The 24,444-nt window shown below is 49.0% G+C and overlaps 6 pseudogenes; all 6 read right to left on the reverse strand.

Annotated features, from left to right (window-relative positions):
• Window positions 1-8,362: 8,362 nt before the first annotated feature.
• Window positions 8,363-8,481, reverse strand: LOC143947907 (5S ribosomal RNA; annotated as a pseudogene).
• Window positions 8,482-8,584: 103 nt separating this feature from the next.
• On the reverse strand, window positions 8,585-8,703 carry LOC143947936 (5S ribosomal RNA; annotated as a pseudogene).
• Window positions 8,704-18,195: 9,492 nt separating this feature from the next.
• Window positions 18,196-18,314, reverse strand: LOC143946351 (5S ribosomal RNA; annotated as a pseudogene).
• A 322-nt stretch (window positions 18,315-18,636) lies between these two features.
• Window positions 18,637-18,755, reverse strand: LOC143947937 (5S ribosomal RNA; annotated as a pseudogene).
• A 3,526-nt stretch (window positions 18,756-22,281) lies between these two features.
• On the reverse strand, window positions 22,282-22,400 carry LOC143949708 (5S ribosomal RNA; annotated as a pseudogene).
• A 666-nt stretch (window positions 22,401-23,066) lies between these two features.
• On the reverse strand, window positions 23,067-23,185 carry LOC143949538 (5S ribosomal RNA; annotated as a pseudogene).
• Window positions 23,186-24,444: the final 1,259 nt, after the last annotated feature.

Raw genomic sequence — 24,444 nt, forward strand, 5'->3', positions numbered from 1 at the left:
ATTTATCACATGCCGTAAAATTGATTTTTTTGTACTTCTTAATGGGAATCTGTGAATGGTGCAAGAGAAAGAATGCAGCCTCTTCCTGGATGGAGAAGTCTGTGAATTTTTGTGTTATGCATCGGAGCTCTGTCCAGAAGTCCACCAAGCTGAGGCAGGACCAAAATTTGTGCAGCAACGTGCCCTCTTCTTCTCCACACCTCCAGCATATGTTCGAGGAAGAGGGGAAACATTTCTGCAGCTTTGATGGTGTCAAATACCACCTGGTGAGAAGTTTAAAATTCGTCTCCTGTATCTTCGTGCACAGCGACATTTTGAGAGCCAAAGTGATAATGTGTTGTCTCTGTGCTGGGGAAAATTAGCAATTAAGGTCCTTTTCCCAGTTGGACAGACAGGTTAAGTGTGGGTAATCTGTTTGAGAGAGAATGTGGGCCAAAGGGCCTTCACTCCTGCATAGAGTCTCAAACTCCGTCTGAGGGCGGGCGAACGTTTGAGGATTGGGGATGGAATGGAGAAAATGATGTCGTTGCGCAGCTCTCCAAAAAGGCAGTTGGAAAAGCCCTGTCGGATCTGTTAGGGTTGAGAAAGAAGGCCATTTTCCATCAATGACGAATTTAGACGCATTGTCTAGGTTGGAATTTCTAAGTGGGTCCCCAGTTCAAAGGTTGGATGGCCACGTATAGGGAATAGGGGGGAAGTCAAAGACGTGAGTGTGTTTTGGGTAGCGATCAGGTGACTGACTTTCAACTAAGCCCCTATAGTGGGATGTGACATAAATTCTGTGGGTAAATACTTATAGCACCACATGGTGCTTCTTATCGGAATTTGGGAGTGAGCTTAGAAAGTTTGTTTCGATTCCAGTCCAATACACGCCCCAGATGGGAGGCCAGGTAGTAGCGTTGCAAGTTAGGGAGAACCAACACTCCCTGTTGTTTAGACAATGTCAGCTGTGACCGCTTAAGTCTGGGATTTTTGTGAGCCCAGTTAAATTGAGTGAGCAAGGATTGAACTTGCTTAAAAAACAGGACTGGAATCTGGATCAGGAGAGCTTGGAAAAGATAAGTAAATTTAGGGAGTATGTTCATTTTAATGAGATTGCATCTGCTGAACCAGGAATGGAGGCCAGAATGCCACCCGTGAAGCAAACTGCGGATCTTAGTGACAAGGGGTGGGGGGAAGTTCAACATAAACGTACGTGCGATGTCCGGTGGAATGTAAGTACGTGAGTATATTTTACTTATCCATGCCAGCATCCGTTCACTCAGACCTATATGGCGAAGGACCGAGAACATTAATGTCCATTTGACCCGATCAAAAGCCTTCTCGGCATCAGTACTCATGAAAAGACAAGGGGTCCCAGATGACTTTGCTTTACGGATCAGGGTAAGCACCTTAGTGGTGTTGTCCCTATTTTCCCTGGTGGGAATAAAACCTAACTGGTCAATATGTATAAGGGACTACAAGTGATGTGCCAATCACGTGGCGAGGAGTTAGAGAATAGTTTTAGGACCGAATTTTGGAGGGAAATGGGTCTGTAGCTCCCACATAGGCCCGGGTCTTTGCCCTCCTTAGGTATCAACGAGATGTGGGCTCTAAGAGTATCCTCAGGAAAATCCCCATTCGAGCTCAGAGTATTAAATAAATTCACCAAGCGCGGGCCGAGAATAGGGAGGAAGGTCTTAAAGTATTGTGCGGTATATCCGTCAGGGCCCGGAGCCTTACCCACCTTCGGAGGTCCCACAGCCGTCTGGACTTCTTCCAGTGTGATCGGGTCCTCCAAGTACTCCCGTGATTCCGATGAGAGGGTTGGTAGACCAGAACCGGTTACATATCTGTCTATATTGTCCTGTCCAGACCCTGAATCGGGCAGGTTGTAGAAAACAGAGTAACATTTTTCAAAGACTTCGACTATTTGGGTTGGGGTAGAGCCCTCTGGCCATTCTCATCTATCAACTGTGGTATGTAAGAGCCAGATTTCAACTCCTTTACCGACCTGGCTAAGATTTTTCTGCATTTGTCCTCTGACTCCTACGCCAGTTTACGACAAAACTGGAGTGCCGCTTTCGCTTTATAATGGAGTAGGACAGCAATATGGGTATGGAGTGTCCCCAATTCAATCTCTAAGGTCCGTAAGGGGGTATGTTTATGTTTCGCTTCCACAGAGGCAAGTTCACGAAACAGATTAGCAAGCTGTTCCTTCCGTGTTCGTTTGATGCGCGCCCCGTGCCTGATAAGTACCCTGCGGAGTACTGACTTGTGAGCCTCCCAAATTATCCCCGGGTCACAGTCCTGCTTTAGTTTTCTTGGAAATAAAGGTCCAATTCCCTGGTCACATCTGCTAAAACTTCCGGTATCTGGAGGAGGCTCTCATTAAGGTGCCAGAATAGAGACCTAGGTGAGGGGTAGGGAGCGAGGAGCAAGAGGCAGAAGTATCAACCGATGGCGAAAGGGGACATTAAAGTCCCCACCTAATATCAATTGGCCCTCCCGAAAGTCACATAATCTGTGCAGGGTAGTTCTGAGGAACGTGTCTTGGTGATCATTGGGAGCGTACACAGTGGCAAATGTAAAAAGGCGCTCTCCAATGTGGCCCCTAAGAAAAAGATATTGGCCCCCAGGGTCCACCAGAGAATCCTGGAGAACCCAGGGGAGCCTGCTAGAGATCAGAATGGAGAGGAGGGGTTAGTAGAGTGGTAGACCTTAGGGAAGGATCTCGACCATAGAAAGGGGAGGCTAGTATTTTTAAAATGTGTTTCTTGTATAAAGGCCACATCAGTACAGGATGTGTTCAGTTCTCACAGGAGGATCCACCATTTTTCAGGGGAGTTCAGTCCCTTAACGTTTAGAGAGGTGACCTTGACTGAGTCTCCCATCGCTCCTCGGGGAAGGGGAGGGGGACGTCAGAGAAAAGCAAAGAAAGTTGAACCAAGGTAGGTTTTGGGTAGGTAATGCATGGCGGGAACTAAGGGGGAGAAAGGAAGGGCAAATGGAAGGAAAGGTAAAGGGAAAAAGAGGCCGGGCACCTCAACCCCAGGGGGAGAGGGAAATTAAGGGTTGTCCGCACTCAACAGTACAGGAAGGGTATACTAAAACAGCACAATTATGCTATAGCGCTTACCAGATGTACACTGGGTTTAAAGCGCTGTCCTACTTGGGTTATTGGGTAGACAGGTCGGAGAGGGAGCCCCCGAATCCTAGTCCCCCCAGTCCCGGCAGTGGTAAATGTCACGTCTGATACCGGTATGCAAATAAAAGACAATCAGTAACATCAAAGAAACAAAAAACAGTAGTATAACCAAAACAGAGGTAGAGCATATAACTGTCAGCACTGAGGGGTCTCCTCGGCTCACCCTAAACATAGGCATGCACGAGGGAGCCCGTCACAACAGAAAAGGCATCACAGAATGGGATCCACCACCCCCGTCCCATACCCCTAAAGTACATGCAGTCCCCGAACAAATGCATTTCTCCCTTTGGCAGATTGTCCTCTCCTTACCCCCTCTCCCCCGTCCACGCCCCGGGGGGAAAAGGGGCAGGGAAGGGGGGAAAGGGGGAGTGGAAGGGGGAAAGGGGGAGTGGAAGGGGGAAAGGGGGAGGGAAAGGAGGGAAGGGAAGGGTGGTAAGGGAGGGAAGGGAGGGGGAAACAGAGGAGAGGGGACAAACATGCAGAAATGTCAAGTCCTTTAGCGCACTCCCACCAGCAAACACCCGGACCCCATAAATTTCAACTCCTCCCCTCCATGGTCACCACATCAAGATGAAAGAGGAGCAGCCCTGGTCGGTGCATGGAAAATCCGGCAGGCAAGGGGCTAGGGCCACCATCCCTCCATCCAATGGGAGACTTCACCCGAGCAGCAGTCCTGGGGCCCGCCAATTAGTGTCTCTCCTGCATCGCCATCGGGGGCTGTGTAGAGCATCCAGAGGGAGGCTGGGACCGCCCAAACAGTAAGGGGTAAATCCTCCAGGGGGGTCCAGAGTCACCCTGGAGGGAAGCAGTGTCTCGTACCAATAGGCTCAATAAATAAGTCATCCAGGGTCCCCGAAAGCTGCAGAAGGCAATGTCGGCAAAGAGTAGGTGGGAGCCAGAGGGGGGGACAAGGGGCGCATCCAGGGGGAGGGGACACATATGCGGGAATGTCAAGCCCTTCCAGTACAGCGCATTAGGTATCACTCAGACCCCCCAAAGTGCAACTCCCCCATCTAAGGTGAAGACTCCAGAAGGGAAGATGAGCCGCCCTGGTCTGTACATGAAAGAACCTGCTGCCAAGGGGTTGGGGCCATCATCCCTTCCTCCAATGGGAGATGCCACCGGAATGACAGCCCCGTGTCCTGTCAAGTGGTGCCCCTCTGACAATGTCGTTGTGGTATATGTGGAGCATCCAGGGAGAGGCAGGGACCACCCACACAGTGAGGGGTAAAGCCTCCAAGGAGGACCGGTGTCAGACAGGAGGATAGCGGTGTCTTGTACAAGTTGGTTAATTAGACAAGTCATCCAGTGTGTTCCTGTGAGCAGCGGAAAGAAAGGTCAGTAAGGATTATGAAAGGGTGGGGGCCAGGGAGTGCATAAAACTGCCACCAGATGACCGGGGCAAAGAGGGCAAGGGGATGAAACTCAGATCTGGTAGGTGGGGGCGGGGGTGAGGAGTGTCCCTCATATTACTCACGTTGGCCATACCTTGAAGCTGAGCGCTCTGCATACCCAGGACGTTCTTCTGTATAATCTAGCCTATCTGTATACATTAGCCTGTCTTTTGTACACATTAGTCGGTCCTCTGTATACACTAGTCTGTCTGTATACACTAGTGTATACAGATAAGCTAGATTATACAGAAGAACGTCCTGGGTATGCAGAGATGGAGGCTAGGGTATACAGAGAGAGAGGCTAGAGTATGCATACTTGCTAGTGTATACAGACGGACTAGTGTATACAGTAGACCGGCTAGTTTATATAGGGAGGCTAATGTGTGAAAAAGACAGGCTAGTGTATACAAATAGGCTAGATTATAGAGAAGAACATCTTGGGTATGCAGAGAGAGAATCTGGGTTACACAGAGAGGCTGGTGTATGCAGACTTGCTAGTGTATACAGACGGACTAGTGTATAGAGAGGCTTGGGTATACAGAGAGCTAATGTATAAAGAGCAGCTAGTGTATACAAAAGACATCCAAGGGTATACAGAGAGACTCGTGTATGCAGAAGACCGGCTAGTTTATACAGAGTGGCTAAAGTGTACAAAACACAGGCTAGATTATACAGAAGAACGTCCTGGGTATGCAGAGATGGAGGCTAGGGTATACAGAGAGAGAGACTGCGTTACACAGAGAGGCAGGAGTATGCAGACTTGCTAGTGTATACAGATGGACTAGTGTATACAGTAGACCGGCTAGTTTATACAGAGAGGCTAATGTGTACAAAAGACAGGCTAGTGTATACAGATAGGCTAGATTATACATAAGAAGGTCCTGGTTATGCAAGAGATGGAGGCTAGGGTATGCAGAGAGAGAGGCTTGGTTACACAGACTTGCTAATGTATACAGACGGACTAGTGTATACAGAGGACCGGCTAGTTTATATAGAGAGGCTAATGTGTACAAAAGACAGGCTAGTTTATACAGATAGGCTAGATTATACAAAAGAACGTCCTGGGTATGCAGAGATGGAGGCTAGGGTATACAGAGAGAGAGTGAGGCTGGGTTACACAGAGCGGCAGTAGTATGCAGACTTGCTAGGGTATACAGAGAGAGAGGCTAGAGTATGCATACTTGCTAGTGTATACAGGCGGACTAGTGTATACAGAAGACCGGTTAGTTTATACAGAGAGGCAAATGTGTACAAAAGACAGGCTAGTGTATACAAATAGGCTAGATTATAGAGAAGAACGTCCTGGGTATGCAGAGATGGATGGCTAGTGTATACAGATAGGCTAGATTATACAGATAGGCTAGATTATACAGAAGAACGTCCTGGGTATGCAGAGATGGAGGCTAGGGTATACAGAGAGAGAGGCTAGAGTATGCATACTTGCTAGTGTATACAGGCGGACTAGTGTATACAGAAGACCGGTTCGTTTATACAGAGAGGCTAATGTGTACAAAAGACAGGCTAGTGTATACAAATAGGCTAGATTATAGAGAAGAACGTCCTGGGTATGCAGAGAGAGAAGTTGGGTTACAAAGAGAGGCTAGTGTATGCAGACTTGCTAGTGTATACCGGTGGACTAGTGTATACAGAGAGGCTTGGGTATACAGAGAGCTAATGTATAAAGCGATGCTAGTGTATACCGACGGACTAGTGTATACAGAGGACTGGCTAGTTTATACAGAGAGGTTAATGTGTACAAAAGACAGGCTACTTTATACAGATAGGCTAGATTATACAGAAAAACGTCCTGGGTATGCAGAGATGGAGGCTAGGGTATACAGAGAGAGAGAGCGAGGCTGGGTTACAGAGAGAGGCAGGAGTATGCAGACTTGCTAGTGTATACAGATGGACTAGTGTATACAGTAGACCGGCTAGTTTACACAGAGAGGCTAATGTGTACAAAAGACAGGCTAGTGTATACAGATAGGCTAGATTATACAGAAGAAGGTCCTGGTTTATGCAAGAGATGGAGGCTAGGGTATGCAGAGAGAGAGGCTTGGTTACACAGACTTGCTAGTGTATACAGATGGACTAGTGTATACAGAGGACCGGCTAGTTTATACAGAGAGGCTAATGTGTACAAAAGACAGGCTAGTGTATACAGATAGGCTAGATTATACAGAAGAACGTCCTGGGTATGCAGAGATGGAGGCTAGGGTATACAGAGAGAGAGGCTAGAGTATGCATACTTGCTAGTGTATACAGGCGGACTAGTGTATACAGAAGACCGGTTAGTTTATACAGAGAGGCAAATGTGTACAAAAGACAGGCTAGTGTATACAGATAGGCTAGATTATACAGATAGGCTAGATTATACAGAAGAACGTCCTGGGTATGCAGAGATGGAGGCTAAGGTATACAGAGAGAGAGGCTAGAGTACGCATACTTGCTAGTGTATACAGATGGACTAGTGTATACAGAGGACCGGCTAGTTTATACAGAGAGGCTAATGTGTACAAAAGACAGGCTAGTGTATACAAATAGGCTAGATTATAGAGAAGAACGTCCTGGGTATGCAGAGATGGAGGCTGGGTTACACAGAGAGGCTAGTGTATGCAAGCTTGCTAGTGTATACAGACGGACTAGTGTATACAGTAGACCAGCTAGTTTATATAGGGAGGCTAATGTCTACAGAAGACCGGCTAGTGTATACACATAGGCTAGATTATAGAGAAGAACGTCCTGGGTATGCAGAGATGGAGGCTAAGGTATACAGAGAGAGAAGTTGAGTTGCAAAGAGAGGCTAGTGTATGCAGACTTGCTAGTGTATACCGGTGGACTAGTGTATACAGAGAGGCTTGGGTATACAGAGAGCTAATGTATAAAGAGATGCTAGTGTATACAAAAGACAACCAAGAGTAGACAGTGAGGCTCGTGTATACAGAAGACCGGCTACAGAGAAGCTAATTTGTACAAAAGACAGGCTAGTGTATACAGATAGGCTAGATTATACAGAGGAAGGTCCTGGGTATGCAGAGATGTAGGCTAGGGAATCCAGAGACTGTGTTACACAGAGAGGCTAGAGTATGCAGAAGACCGGCTATTTTTTTTTACAGATAGGCTTGTGTATACAGAAGACAGTCTGGGGAATTCAGTGAGGCTAGTGTATGCAGAGAGGCTGGGACACCGAGACTATTGTAAAAAGAAGGCAGGCTAGTGTATATAGATTACGGGCACCTGTATACAGAAGACAGAGAGGCTAGTCTATATTGAGTGGCTGGTGTACACAGAGAGATTAATGTATACAGAAAAGCTAGCGTGTAAAGAAGACAGGACTTTATTTTTTGCTAATGCAACTACTTTTGAAACATATAAAGTGCTTTTTTCATATTTTGGTGCTGTTAAAAAGTGGTGTGTTGTCAGTGGTGATATCAATGTGACAGTTAATGTGGAGAACTACAACTATTCAAAATATTTGTTAGACATTTGACTACTACAAAATACTCTTCCCCTATCTATGGATATCTAAACTCTTCGAGGGTAGCAGGGCTAGTATCAATAATATTTTAAGTGGTAGAGGATCCCAACGAGATGGAGCTTTAATCTCATCTTGATATGACCGCAAAGCTGTACACGTGCTATCCTCCTCAGACTTCTTACCATTGGCTCTGATATCCATGCAATATGATCATTTGTTTGTAACTATTTGTATCACACATTCTGTGAAGTTGCCTTTGCATTGTATGTCGCATACTACTAAATAAAAAATAAAAAAAACAGAAGCCTATGGCACCTGGTATTCCCAGGCGGTCTCCCATCCAGGTACTAACCAGGCCCGACACTGTTTAGCATCCGAGATCAGACAAGATTGGGCGTTTTCAGGGTGATGGGGCCATAGGTGATCTCTTCGGGCACTCTCAACCCTCTTGACAAATGCCAAGATGGTCACCTTGGGAAACAAGCAAAAAAAAGAAAACGAATCAACGCCAACAACATAAAAAAAAGCCTACAATAACTGGTAATCCCAGGTGGTCTCCCATCCAGGTACTAACCAGGCCCGACTCTTCTTAGCCTCCAAGATCAGACGAGATTGGGTGCTTTCAGAGTGATGTGGCCATAGGCAATCTCTTCAGGCACTCTCAACCCTCTTGACAAACACCAAGATGGTCACTTTGGGAAATAAGCGGAAAAAAAACAGGTCAACGCCAACATCATAAAAAGAAGTCTACGACACCTGGTATTCCCAGGCGGTCTCCCATCCAGGTACTAACAAGGCCCGACTCTATTAGCCTCCAACATCAAACGAGATTGGGTGCTTTCAGGGTGATGTGCCCGCAGGCAATCTCTTCAGGCACTTTCAACCCTCTTGACAAACGCCAAGATGGTCACCTTGGGAAACAAGCAAAAAAATATAAATAAGTCGGAAGCTAGAGACAATACGGCCCGAGTCCTCAATTTAATCCATGCGGCGCATGTACAGGGAAGGCCCTTGCTTATGTTGTCAACGGACGCGGAGAAGGCCTTTGACAGGGTGGCCTGGCACTTTATGCAGGACACCCTGGAACATATAGGTCTTGGCCCCAACATGATGAGCTGGGTAATGTCGCTTTACTCCACGCCGTCGGCAGCGGTACGGGTGACCGAGGGGTGCTCGGACTCTTTCCCCATCACTAATGGGACGAGGCAGGGGTGCCCTCTGTCTCCCCTAATTTTAATTCTGACACTGGAACCACTTATGTGTCACGTTCGGAATGACCCGAATATTACTGGCATATCCAAACCCTCGGCACACCACAAAATTGCAGCGTACGCTGACGATCTAATTTTTTCCGTCTCCAATCCACACATTTTGCTTCCCAAAATACTTGCGTCTCTACAGCGACACGGCAGCCTATCAAACTATAAAAACAATTGCGCCAAGTCGGCTGTATTGAATATATTGGTCCCGGATGGTAAAGCCAAGAGGCTCCGGTCCGCTTTTCCATTCTACTGGGCTGAAAAATCTATACGTTAACTGGGCGTTGACATCGCAGCGGATTTAGCGCAATTGTACCTGCTTAATTTTGTCCCTCTCCTGGATAGACTGAAATCTGATTTGGGAAACTGGCATGCTTTAACACTGACCTGGTTCGGGCGCTGTAATGCATTCAAAATGATGGCCCTCCCTCGGATCTTATACATGTTCCAGACATTATCGATCCGGTTACCCCCAATTTTTTTCAGACAACTGCAGGTGCTGCTCCGGGACTTTATTTGGGCGCGCAAACCGCCCAGAGCCCGTTTGCAATTGCTTGCCAGACCAAAGGAAAGGGGGGTCTGGGTCTCCCAGATCTCAGACAATACTACAGAGTGACTCTGCTAGCGAGAGTCGTTGATTGGCATTGTAATGGCCCACACAAGCAGTGGGTGGAGATGGAGATTGAGGATGGTTCCATTCTCCTATTGACCTCCCCGTGGCTCCTGTCCTCCCTACCAAAAGACCTCAGAGGTCACCCCGTAGTGGGAGCTACGTTGGCTGTTGTGCGGAGGTTGTTCCGCTGCACACACATTGCTCCCCTGCCATCACCAATGACTCCGGTTATAGGTAATCCAGACTTCCCACCGGGATTTACCAACAAGAAACTGCGACAGTTGACAGTGATGGGGAAACAGCGTCTGGGAGAGGTGTGGCCCACGGGAGGGCTCCCGACCACGCAAACTGTCGCCGAGCTTTCTGACCCTCCGCTTGACTTGTTTAGTGCTTATCAACTTCGTCACTTTCTTCTGGCCATACAAAGGGCCCCCTACACTCCTAGAGACCTGACACCCTATAAATCCATCTGTCACAAAAGGGAACCTGTGCGACACACCCTCTCCCTCCTGTACAACCTATTGAGTAGTCAGGAGGAGGAGTCGACCCCACCATTTATCCACAAATGGGAGAGGGACTTAGGCATCACATTTACCCCACAACAGATAGGGAAGATCCTGACCTTAGTACATAAAGCTTCCATCGCAAACCAATATCAAGATACAAGATAGTCTCACGCTGGTATAGAGTCCCATACCTTCTGAATAAAATGGATAGATCGATCCCGGATGTTTGTTGGAGGTGAAATTCAGATATGGGGACCATGGGACACCTTTTCTGGGCATGCCCGACCTTGAGGAACTTTTGGGTTCCCAGTAGCGTTTCAACACAGATTCCGAAAATTGCCGAGCATGAACGGCGCCTGCGCACTGAGTCCAGGTTCTATCCCCACTATCCAAGTGGACATAGAGTAAGAATATAAAAGAGCCGAGCGCAGCGAGGCCAAGCCCGAAGCGTGACGAGCGAAGCTCGCCTGCGAGGGGCCCTCTAATATTCACAACCCTATGTCCGCTTGGATGGTGGGGCTACCACCTCCACTCACCGCGCAGGCGCCGTTCAGCTTCGGAGATTTTCCGAAGCTTCGTCTGCTCCATACTGTGCATGCACAGTACGGCGCGGACACTATATCATGGCCGGACAGTATATGGCAGAACACCGGCACCAGTCAACCACCGGTGTCATGTGCGTCGCTGTGTAATATAGAGCAGGGTCCGGGGGCCAATACCTCCCCGCAATTTCGGTCGCAATAGCATTGCCCTACCAATACGCATATGTTTTCCGCGCCAGAGGAACTTGATAAAGATTGAGCGAACCGCATGAAAGAAAGTCTGGGGTATTTTGATAGGTAAGGCTTGTAGTAGATACAGAAGTCGTGGCATCGCGTTCATCTTCAACACATTACAGCGTCCGAACCATGACAGAGCTAATGGGTCCCATCTTTTAAGGTCCGCTGTAAGCCCATAGGCTTCTTTTTATGTTGTTGGCTTTGACCTGTTTTTTTTTTGCTTGTTTCTCAAGGTGAGCATCTTGGCGTTTGTCAAGAGGGTTGGGCGTGTCTTGAGGAGAACGCTTACGGCCACATCAACCTGAAAGCACCCGATCTCGTCTGATTTCAGAGGCTAAGCAGCGTCAGGCCTGGTTAGTACCTGGATGGGAGACTCCCTGGGAAGACCAGGTGCCATAGAAGGATCTGGTCTGGTTAGTGTCTTGATTGGGAGATCGCCTGGGAATACTGGATGCCGTAGGCTTCTTTTTATGTTGTTGGCTTTGACCTGTTTTTTTTAGCTTGCTTCCCAAGGTGACCATCTTGGCCTTTGTCAAGAGGCTTCAGAGTGCCCAAAGAGAGTGCCTACGACCAAATCACTATACTATATATCTATATCTATAATAATAAATAATATTTTTAGTTATTATATATAAGATACTATATAGGTGATTTGGCCGTAGGCACTCTCTTCGGGCACTCTGAAGCCTCTTGACAAAGGCCAAGATGGTCACCTTGGGAAACAAGCTAAAAAAAACAGGTCAAAGCCAACAACATAAAAAGAAGCCTACGGCATCCAGTATTCCCAGGCGATCTCCCAGTCAAGACACTAACCAGGGGGGCGTGGCCTAGGCATGAAGGAGTGAGGACACTCTTTTCCGGAGCTCCCGATCCGTGACCCCTCCGCACCCCTTTACCACAGTCTGGTCGCATATTTTGGCATCGCCGACATCCCCGCGCTTCGGCGGAACACAGCCAGCCGAGCGGGGTCCGCCGCTGCTGCCATGGACAGGTACTTGGTCCCGCTGCAGCCTCCGGCCTCCACGCCGGATCCAGCCAAGATGGCGCCCGCGGCCTCCGGCGCTCCAGGACACGCGGCACAGAGGGAAGGTGAGCAGACTGCTATGCAGGGACACGACATGCCCCCGTTCTCCCCGCCTAGTGACTTGTCCCCGTGTCTCCCCCGCTCACTGTCCATGGCCTCGCTTGACAGCCCGGACCATAGCGGCCTGCCACCCTGGTTCCCTCACAACTCCCAACTGTCCCAGAGACCCTCCCGCAGTGGAAGCCTCATCCCAGGACCGAATGGCCAGGCTGCTCTCGCCTCAGACACACAGGGGGACCCACCGCTGCCACCAGCACCGGCATTATTGGGGGACAAGGCCATCCTAGCTTTACTCCAAAACCTTCCCACTAAAGCAGACTTTAGCTGTATGGCAGCCAGGATTGAAACGACCTTGCGACATGAAATCGCAGGGGTCAAACGTGACGTGTCGGCTACGAACGAGCGGGTGACCACCCTGGCATCGGATGTGACCTCCCTGACCACTGATGTTTCTGGCCTGCAAGCCGCACATGATACCCTTGCTGACAGAGTGGCACAGTTGCAACTCCTAGTGGATGACCTTGAGAATCGCAACCGCAGACGCAACATCAGGATCAGAGACTTGCCCGAAGCCACTGGCCAGGCAGACCTCAAAGCCACAGTTACAGCTATATTTAACGCCTGTCTGGACCGCGCTGCTGACACAGTAATAGCCATTGATAGAGTCCACAGGACCCTGGGCCCCAGGAGCCCCACAGAGAACCGGCCACGTGACGTTTTATGCTGTCTCCACAATTACTCAGTTAGGGAGGATGTCCTGCAAGCGTCGTGGCGCAAAGGCAGCATTGATTTTGACGGGGCCCAAGTCACCCTTCTGCCAGATGTATCCCGCAAGACCTTCCAGATGAGACGCTGTCTGCGACCCCTTCTGGAACACCTAACTGAACGGAGGATTCCATACAAGTGGGGCCATCCGTTTCACCTTATAGTGCGCAAAAATGGGAGGCCCCTTGCGCTACGACACCCTTCGGAGGTCCCGTCCTTTCTGGAGGCTTTGGGCCTGCCCTCGGTTCAGGTCCCCGACTGGTTGGCTCCTGTTGTCCCCCAGGGAGCAGTGGCCCCGACGAACAACCCCTCAACCAGGCCACAGAGAGTGAGACGCCACCGTCGATCCCAACGTCAGAGATCGCAGGCCCCTCAAGATCGTGAACCCTGAGAGAGTACAGTAATTTTCCGTTATTCCTGTGTTATACCCTTTTTTTTTTGTTTTCTTTTTCTCTACCAACATAGACGGCTGGAGTATCCAGCTTTGTGTTGTTTACCATGCCACGGGCCATTGTTCCCAGCGCCCCCGCTAGGGGAGAGGAAGGACATTGGAAGAACAGAGTTGGACACTGCGCTTCCTGGACGAAGCCCTGAGTTATTGGCGGTACTGTTCACCATTCTCGTTACTGTTTATCTACAGGTGCCCTAGTCTCGGCGCTCTTTGTGTTTTTGGACTGCCTGGTGGTGCCCCCCGGGTGCCCCTGGGCGGCGTTCCCGCTCCCTCCCCCTCTCCCCCCCCCCTTTTTTCCATTTTTTTTTTGGGGGGGGGGAGGGGCGGGTGCCTGGGTGGTATAAAGTTATCTATACTCTGTGTTGAAAAGTTTAATATGTTGGTCTAATTATGCACTGTTCTACTGTTGTTAACTGCCCGATACCTGCTGCAGTGATGTTCTATAATGCGTTTGATGTCGTAGTTAAGATGCCAAAGAAGCTCCGTGCACGCCCGATTGCGACTGCATGGACCATGGGATGCTGGAGGGGTACTGCACCGACGAGTTCCTCCCTCTGCAGTGCCTTACCTCTTCCCCCACTAGGCCCCTCTGCCCTAACCGGCAGGTTCTCTCCGATAGGAGCTTTAGCAATTCCCCGATCTATCCCCACCCCTCCTACCCTCCTCCTCCCTACTAACTCCGGACCTTCTCCGCTTCGTTACTGCTTTTCCTTTTTCTCCTCCTCTTCCTCTGTGCTTGAACTCTATATCTACTACTGACTCTGGTGGGGACCGCCGGCCGGGTACCACTGCCGTCATGGCCCTGAAGCTGGTTTCCTGGAATGTGAAAGGGCTGAATGTACCTGAAAAAAGGTCCAGCTGCCTGACAGAATTGTGGCGGATGAAGCCTCAAATAGTTTTCCTCCAGGAGACCCATTTCAGGACAGACCAAATACCACGGCTTTATAGTAAGCACTTCCCCCTGGCCCACCACAGCACGTCCCCTACTTCCAAATCGAGAGGAGTGTGTGTTCTTGCTAAAAACTTGCCGTGGTGCCTGTTAGCTGTCCAAGCCGATAGTGAAGGGAGATATCTCTTCATTAAGGGAACTCTCCACTCGCAAACTTTTACTCTTGCCAACCTATACATGCCGAATGTGGACCAGCTGCCGGCCTTAGAAGCATGCTTGGATGCCCTGGCTGCATTCTCAGAGGGTACTTTGATCGTTGGGGGGGACTTTAACCTCACCTTGGACCCCGCAGAGACTCATCATCGGGCACCTCTGCGATTTCTGCGAGAACGCGTTCACACATAAGAGACCTGCTACACTCCCACCGACTGATCGATGTGTGGCGTACGCTTCACCCACAGGATAGGGACTATACGTTCTTTTTCACCGCTCATGGTTCTTACTCACGTATAGATATGTTTTTAGTCACCCACAATGCTATCCCGGCGGTCACAGACGCTCAGATAGGCCACATAGCCCTGTCTGACCATGCCCCGATTTCTTTGATGCTGAAGCTACAACAGGAGTCGCGTGGTCAGTCCTGGTGGAGACTGAACGAGTCTCTCCTGAAGGACCCTGAGACCCACGCAGACCTGCTTAGGGAATTAGAAAGTTACTTTGATCATAACCGTGATTCTGTTTCCAACCCCCTCATGTTATGGGCGGCTCATAAATGCTACATTAGGGGCATTCTTATTAAACATGGTCATAGACTCAAAGTGGCCAAAACTGAGGCTCTCTCCAAACTTATTGCCAAGTTGCATGCGTGTGAACAACGACACAAATCCCAGCCGACTGCTGCGCTGGAGGTAGAGGTGAGAGATCTTAGAGAACAAATCAGAGATTTCTCTCTCTTTCAGGCTAGAACCAGACTCATGTGGGTCCGCAGGACGTATTATGAATATGGAGACAAGTGTAGTAGGTCCCTAGCGAACTCCCTGCGTGCCCAACGCAACGCGTCCTTCATTCCAACCATAACCTCCCCTTCGGGTGCCAAGCTTCATGATTCACGGGAGATAGCGGAGTGTTTCCGATCTTTCTATGAAGCCCTTTATAACTTGCACCCCCGGGACTCAGGAGACGCCCTCCAGGCCGGCACAGCGGCCATTGACGAGTACCTAGCTTCGGCAAACCTCCCGTCGCTGACACAGGAAGAGATAGAGCTTCTCTCGCAACCTATCTCCCCGGAGGAATTGTCGGCAGCGTTAAGAGACTCACCCAAGGGCAAGGCACCAGGCCCAGATGGGTTTACGGTCCCTTATTATAAGGCCTTCCTCTCCCTGTTGTCCACGCCGTTTGTGTCAGCTTTTAACGCCCTATTGGAGGGCCAGACCTTTCCACCGGAGCTGTTGCAGGCAAGCATCTCGGTCATACTCAAGCCGGAGAAGGATCCGCTTCTCTGTGCGAACTACAGGCCCATCTCCTTATTAAACAGCGACCTTAAGCTCTTCACTAAGATACTGGCGGAGCGGTTGGCGCCCATTCTCCAACGCCTGATACCTCTGGATCAGGTGGGGTTTATTCGTAACAGGGAAGCCCGAGACAACACTACCAGGACAATCAATGTTATAGAACGCGCCAGACGCCTTAAACTACCGATTATGTTGCTCTCTGTGGACCCAGAAAAAGCGTTTGACAGGGTGAGCTGGCCTTTTTTGCTAGCCACCCTGCGAAGCTTGGGTGTACCCCCCCATGCTTTCATGGGTTACAGCTCTTTACTCGTCACCGACGGCGATGGTTAGGGTCAATGGGTTTGCCTCGTCGCGTTTCACTATTGGCAATGGAACGAGGCAGGGATGCCCGTTGTCCCCCCTTTTGTTTGTCCTATCGCTTGAACCCTTGCTGCACCACATCAGGCAGAACATAGACATCAAGGGCCTGGACACCCCCTCACACCACCATAAGGTCGCAGCCTTTGCAGATGACCTCTTGTTCTATGTCTCGGAGCCTCACATTACATTGCCGTATCTCTTAGCGGAAATAAGACGATATGGCACCCTGTCAAATTTTAAAATTAACTTACAGAAATCGGAAGCACTCAACGTCTCCCTGTCTACCAACGCCCAGACGAGTCTAAGCACTAATTTTCCCTTTCGTTGGGCAACTGGGGCTATACAATATCTGGGTACCAAGTTTCCCCCGGACCCACATCTGATTTTCCAATTGAATTTCCAGCCGCTTCTAAAAAATTTTGCCATAGATCTAGAGAGGTGGTCAAAGTTGGCGACCTCTTGGTTTGGGAGATGCAATGTGCTCAAAATGAATGTAATGCCCAGACTCTTGTACCTATTACAAGCCTTACCGATAAAAATCCCCCAATCATTTTTTAAAGCCATGCGCTCCATCTTTATTCGATACGTATGGCAGGGCAGGCCTCCAAGACTCAGCCGAACATTACTGCTCAGATCAAAAGACAAGGGAGGGATTGGCCTCCCAGATCCGGCATGGTACTATACGGCGGTGCACATGAACAGAGTAGTTGACTGGTGCAGACACCTGAAGGATAAGCTGTGGGTTCGTCTGGAGCGTGAATCCGTACCATTTCCAGGTTTGCCCTGGAGTGGACCGGGCTGGTCGGGAGCGACGCGGGCACACCCACTCATTGAGCAAACGTTACAAGAGCTAGACAGATATTTTACCCTGACGGGCGTGCCCAGTTTCCCTTCGCCCATGACTCCTATTATTGGACACCCACGCTTTGAACCCGGCATGACGGAAAAGTCTTTCCGCCTCGACCCTGACCGGGACCTTGTGCGGGCCTCTTCTTTTCTTGGCCCTCCACATTTTCTGGGAATGCCCTAAATTACAAACATTCTGGCAGCCTGTCCTGAGACTCATCCACAAGTTCACAGACATTTCCTTAGCCAATGATCCCGCAGCAGTTCTTCTCAATCTAACTCCTATGTCGAGAAAGCGTTATCATAAGTCCTTACTTAAACATCTCCTCAATGCAGCTAGGGCCTGCATCCCAAGTCAGTGGAAAGAGCAATCTGCTCCAATGGTGACCCAGTGGTTCGCAAGGGTAAATGATATTGAACGAATGGAAGACCTGACTGCCACAATGAGGGATAAAACATGGGAACAGATGGTTCTACTGGACCCAGTTTCGCTTTTCGGAAGAATACCTCCGTGAGACATAGTAAGCTCATGGTGATCGTTGGAGATCGCTGTTCCAAACGTTGGACAGCTGATGAGCTGGTGAGCCGAGCGCGTCTCTTGCTCCCTGGGAGGGGACCCCACACTATCCACTCTACCCACGACACCCCCTTACCCCTTCTTTACCTTTTCTGCCATTTCCTTCCCCAATCTTCTCTTTCCCCTTCTCCCTCCTTTCAGTTCTACTATTTCCCTTCTTAACTCAAAAAAGGGAAAAGAAAATGGTATGTTCCGACCCCATTTGACTACTACACAATACTCTTCCCCTATCTATGGATATCTAAACTCTTCGAGGGTAGCAGGGCTAGTATCAATACTATTTTAAGTGATAGAGGATCCCAACGAGATGGAGCTTTAATCTCATCTTGATATGACCGCAAAGCTGTACACGTGCTATTCTCCTCAGACTTCTTACCATTGGCTCTGATATCCATGCAATATGATCGTTTGTTTGTAACTATTTGTATCACACATTCTGTGAAGTTGCCTTTGCATTGTATGTCGCATACTACTAAATAAAAAAAAAAAAAACAGAAGCCTATGGCACCTGGTATTCCCAGGCGGTCTCCCATCCAGGTACTAACCAGGCCCGACACTGTTTAGCATCCGAGATCAGACGAGATTGGGCGCTTTCAGGGTGATGGGGCCATAGGTGATCTCTTCGGGCACTCTCAACCCTCTTGACAAATGCCAAGATGGTCACCTTGGGAAACAAGTGAAAAAAAAACAGGTCAATGTCAACAACATAAAAAGAAGAATACGGCACCTGGTATTCCAACGCCATCTCCCATCCAGGTACTAACTAGGCCCAACCCTTCTTAGCCTCAGAAAAGAGAAGAGATAGGGCTCTTTCAGGGTGATGCTGCTGTAAGCGATCTCTTTGGGCACTCTCAACCCTCTTGACAAATGCCAAGATGGTCACCTTGGGAAACAAGCAAAAAAAAGAAAACGAATCAACGCCAACAACATAAAAAGAAGCCTACAATAACTGGTAATCCCAGGTGGTCTCCCATCCAGGTACTAACCAGGCCCGACTCTTCTTAGCCTCCAAGATCAGACGAGATTGGGTGCTTTCAGAGTGATGTGGCCATAGGCAATCTCTTCAGGCACTCTCAACCCTCTTGACAAACACCAAGATGGTCACTTTGGGAAATAAGCGAAAAAAAAACAGGTCAACGCCAACAACATAAAAAGAAGTCTACGACACCTGGTATTCCCAGGCGTTCTCCAATCCAGGTACTAACAAGGCCCGACTCTATTAGCCTCCAACATCAAACGAGATCGGGTGCTTTCAGGGTGATGTGCCCGTAGGCAATCTCTTCAGGCACTTTCAACCCTCTTGACAAACGCCAAGATGGTCACCTTGGGAAACAAGCAAAAAAATAAAAATAAGTCGGAAGCTAGAGACAATACGGCCCGAGTCCTCAATTTAATCCATGCAGCGCATGTACAGGGAAGGCCCTTGCTTATGTTGTCAACGGACGCGGAGAAGGCCTTTGACAGGGTGGCCTGGCACTTTATGCAGGCCACCCTGGAACATATAGGTCTTGGCCCCAACATGATGAGCTGGGAAATGTCGCTTTACTCCACGCCATCGGCAGCGGTACGGGTGACCGAGTGGTGCTCGGACTCTTTCCCCATCACTAATGGGACGAGGCAGGGGTGACCTCTGTCTCCCCTAATTTTAATTCTGACACTGGAACCACTTATGTGTCACGTTTGGAATGACCCGAATATTACTGGCATATCCAAACCCTCGGCACACCACAAAATTGCGGCGTACGCTGACGATCTAATTTTTTCCGTCTCCAATCCACACATTTTGCTTCCCAAAATACTTGCGTCTCTACAGCGACACGGCAGCCTATATGTATTGAATATATCGGTTCCGGATGGTGAGGCCAAGAGGCTCCGCTCCTCTTTTCCATTCTACTGGGCTGAAAAATCTATACGTTAACTGGGCGTTGACATCGCAGCGGATTTAGCGCAATTGTACCTGCTTAATTTTGTCCCTCTCCTGGATAGACTGAAATCTGATTTGGGAAACTGGCATGCTTTAACACTGACCTGGTTCGGGCGCTGTAATGCATTCAAAATGATGGCCCTCCCTCGGATCTTATACATGTTCCAGACATTACCGATCCGGTTACCCCCAATTTTTTTCAGACAACTGCAGCTGCTGCTCCGGGACTTTATTTGGGCGCGCAAACTGCCCAAAGCCCATTTGCAATTGCTTGCCAGACCAAAGGACAAGGGGGGTCTGGGTCTCCCAGATCTCAGACAATACTACAGAGTGACTCTGCTAGCGAGAGTCGTTGATTGGCATTGTAATGGCCCACACAAGCAGGGGGTGGAGATGGAGATTGAGGATGGATCCATTCCCCTATTGACCTCCCCGTGGCTCCTGTCCTCCCTACCAAAAGACCTCAGAGGTCACCCCGTAGTGGGAGCTACGTTGGCTGTTGTGCGGAGGTTGTTCCGCTGCACACACATTGCTCCCCTGCCATCACCAATGACTCCGGTTATAGGTAATCCAGACTTCCCACCGGGATTTACCAACAAGAAACTGCGACAGTTGACAGTGGTGGGGAAACAGCGTCTGGGAGAGATGTGGCCCACGGGAGGGCTCCCGACCACGCAAACTGTCGCCGAGCTTTCTGACCCTCCGCTTGACTTGTTTAGTGCTTATCAACTTCGTCACTTTCTTCTGGCCATACAAAGGGCTCCCTACACTCCTAGAGACCTGACACCCTATGAATCCATCTGTCACAAAAGGGAACCTGTGCGACACACCCTCTCCCTCCTGTACAACCTATTGAGTAGTCAGGAGGAGGAGTCAACCCCCACCATTTATCCACAAATGGGAGAGGGACTTTGGCATCACATTTACCCCACAACAGATAGGGAAGATCCTGACCTTAGTACATAAAGCTTCCATCGCAAACCAATATCACGATACAAGATAGTCTCACGCTGGTATAGAGTCCCATACCTTCTGAATAAAATGGATAGATCGATCCCGGATGTTTGTTGGAGGTGAAATTCAGATATGGGGACCATGGGACACCTTTTCTGGGCATGCCCGACCTTGAGGAACTTTTGGGTTCCCAGTAGTGTGCCTTCTACACTTGACCGAACAGCCTGTTCGAAAATACAAAAAAACCCTCACGATGCACCTCCTGAATGCCGCCCGGGCCTGCATTCCCGCACTGTGGAGGCAGCCTCAGCCCCCATCCAAGGTGCTGTGGTATTCCAAAGTCAATCATATTCTCCGGATGGAAGAATTGACCGCCACCCTTCACAACACTGAAGAGGCATTTAGTGTTACATGGAGGCCCTGGAGGTATTTTACTGTTACGCGAGACTACATTCGGGAGGTGAGCAGTGCCTCCGTCCCAGAAAACGACTGAACATCTAACGTTTACCTACGTAGGCCATGTCTGCCCTGGGTGGCATTCCCCCCCTCCCTTTTTGTCTTTATTTTTCTTTTTTTTCCCCGCCGCCATCCCCCCACCTCCTCTCTCTCCGTCTTTGCACTCTCTTCTTCCCCCGTCCTCCCTTTTGACTATGCCTTGTCTCCTTACTAGCCTTCGGGACCCAGAAGAACCCCAGGGTTCTGGACATGACCGGCTCATATTTTACTCTGGTTCACGTAGGTCATGATAAGCTGGCTCGCTGTGGTCCCAGTTGTTCTCCATGATTACATTTGTCCGAACGGAGTTGCACTAGTTATACTGTACTACATGTCGGAGGTGGGGTTTCTCTATTTTTTGCATGAAACTGTAGGACTCCCCTCTGAGAACCCAGAGTTATTTGGCTGCCTATTTTTTGTTAGCATGTAATTGTGACCCTGGCTCATGCTGTATGGTTGACTGTTATATTTATGTTGTTCTACTTAATAAAAGAATAATAAAAATTAAAAAAATAAGTCAATGTCAACAACTTAAAACTAAAGCCTATGGCATCGAGAAATCCCAGGCGGTCTCCCATCCATGTACTAACCATGTCCCAACCCTGCTTAGCCTCTGAGATCAAATGCACGCTCAACCCTCTTGACAAACGCCAAGATGGTCACCTTGGGAAACAAACAAAAAAAACAAGTCAACGCCAACAACATAAAAAGAAGCCTGCGGCATCTGGAAAACCCAGGCGGTCTCCCATCCAGGTACAAACCAGGCCCAACCCTGCTTAGCCTCTGAGACCAAACGAGATTGGGCGCTTTCAGGGTGTTGTGCCCGTAGGCAATTTCTTTGTGCACTCTCAACCCTCTTGACAAATGCCAAGATGGTCACCTTGGGAAACAAGGGAAAAAAAACAGGTCAAAGCCAACAACATAAAAAGAAGCCTACGGCATCCGGAATTCCCAGGCGATCTCCCAATCAAGACACTAACCAGGCCAGATCCTTCTATGTCACCTGGTCTTCCCAGGCAGTCTCCCATTCAGGTACTAACCAGGCCTGATGCTGCTAAGCCTCTGAAATCAGACGAGATCGGGTGCTTTCAGGGTGATGTGGCCGTAAGCGTTCTCTTCAAGACACGCCCAACCCTCTTGACAAACGCCAAGATGGTCGCCTTGAGAAACAAGCGAAAAAAACAGTTCAAAGCCAACAACAAAAAAAGTAGCCTATGGCCCCTGGTATTTCCAGGCGGTCTCCCATCCAGGTACTAACCAGGCCCGACACTGTTTAGCCTCTGAGATCAGATGAGATTGGGCGCTTTCAGGGTGATGGGGCCGTAGATGATCTCTTTGGGCACTTTCAACCCTCTTGTTAAACGCCAAGATGGTCACCTTGGGAAACAAGCGAAAATAAACAGGTAAACGCCAACAACATAAAAAGAAGCCTACGGCACCTGGTATTCACAGATGGTCTCCCATACAGGTATTAACCAGGCCGTACACTGCTAGGCCTCCGAGATCAGATGAGATTGTGCGCTTTCAGGGTGATGTGGCCATAGGTGTTCTATTTAGACACTCTCAACCCTCTTGACAAATACCAAGATGGTTATCTTGGGAAACAAGTGAAAAAAAAAAGGTCAACGCCAACAACATAGACCCTGGCGGTCTCCCATCTGACCCAGACCCTGCTTAGCCTCTGAGATCGGGCGCTTTCAGGGTGATGTGACCTCAGGCGAACGCTTTGGGACATACTCAAAACTCTTGACTGATGCTAAAATGGTCACCTTGGGAAACAAGCGAAAGAAAAACAGGTCAAAGCCAACAATATAAAAAGATTCCTACGGACCCTGCTTAGCCTCTGAGATCAGATGAGATCGGGCGCTTTCAGGGGAATGTGGCCGTAGGAGATTTCTTTGGGCACTCTCAGCCCTCTTGACAAATGCCAAGATGATCACCTTGGGAAACAAGCGGAAAAAAAAAAACATGTCAACGCCAACAACATAAAAAGAATCCTACGGCACCTGGTATTCCCAGTTGGTCTCCCATCCAGTTACTAATCAGGCCCGACAATGCTTAGCCTCCGAGATCAGACAAGATCAGGCACTTTCAAGGTGATGGGGCCATAGGCGATCTCTTCGGGCACTCTCAACCATCTTGACAAACGCCAACATGGTCATCTTGGGAAACAAGCGAAAAAAACCAAGTCATTGCCAACATTGGAGGCTAAGCAGGGTTGGGCAATCAGTTTCCTTGCCTGAAATAGGCATCTCAGAACTGCCATCTGGCTACTTCCCGGGTTTCCAACTCCTTCAACTAATCCCAGGAGACAATACTTCGCCTCCATCCTGGTGGAGGTTCCAACCACCCGATCAATGGTTCCTGTCACCTCTGTCCAGTAGCGGATCAATTTTGGGCCTCTCCAAAACATGTGCATCATGTCTCCCCCCATGTTCCCGCACCGGGGGCAACTTGCGTCCGGCCGTTCGGCCAAACTGAAAAAGTTTACGAGGAGCATAATAGGTTCTATATAATAAGAACAGATGTGACATCCTGTGTGAGGAGAGCCACAATTCACCACAGGCAGGATTCCTGTGGCCAATTATAGCTCGGGGGGTTTAGTACACACCCCACACTATATAAGGCCGCCAGCACGGCGGCCTTGTATAGTGTGTTGCGGTGGTCAGGGAAAGAGGACGATAGGCAGGGACAGTGTCTTTACTGCTTGGGAACCTAGCACTGTTACAGTGGGTGTTATGTGCCTCCTGCACAGTACACACCTGAAGCTACCCTTTATTACTGGTGTTCAATTTCTGCAATACATGCATCTGCAGTGCAGAAGTTAGAGTCGGTGTTGTGTGCCTCCTGCACAGTATACACCTTATTGCTGGTGTTCTGTTTCTGTAATACTGTTACAGTGCTAGGGTGTACAGAGAAGCTGGTATATATAGAAGACTACAGCATACAGAAGAAAGGCTAGTGAATACAGAATACAGGTTTCGTGTATGTAGATAGGCTTGAGTATACAGAGATGCTAGAGTAAACAGTGAGGCTGGGGTACACAGAGAGGCTAGTTTAAAGACAAATACAAAGATGTTAGTGTATATAGAGAGGTTAGTGTATAGAGAGAGTCGAGTGTATACAGAAAGGACAGTGCATATAGAGAAGCTAGTGTATACAGAAAGGGTATACATGAAAGCTGACATTCTATACAGAAGACTGAGTAGTGTATACAGAGAGTCTAGTGGGTACAGAAGACAGGCTGGTGTATTCTAGCTAGTTTTTACAGTCTAGTGTATACAGAAGACATAGAGCTTAGTGTATTCAGAGAGTCTAGTGTATACAGTCGGCGAGTGTATACATAAGACTGGCTAGTTTACACAGTGTTTA

The sequence above is a fragment of the Lithobates pipiens genome, unplaced genomic scaffold, assembly GCF_037356315.1.
Source record: "Lithobates pipiens isolate NorthernLeopardFrog02 unplaced genomic scaffold, aLitPip1_a1.2 Scaffold_30, whole genome shotgun sequence".
Classification (NCBI taxonomy): Eukaryota; Metazoa; Chordata; class Amphibia; order Anura; family Ranidae; genus Lithobates; species Lithobates pipiens.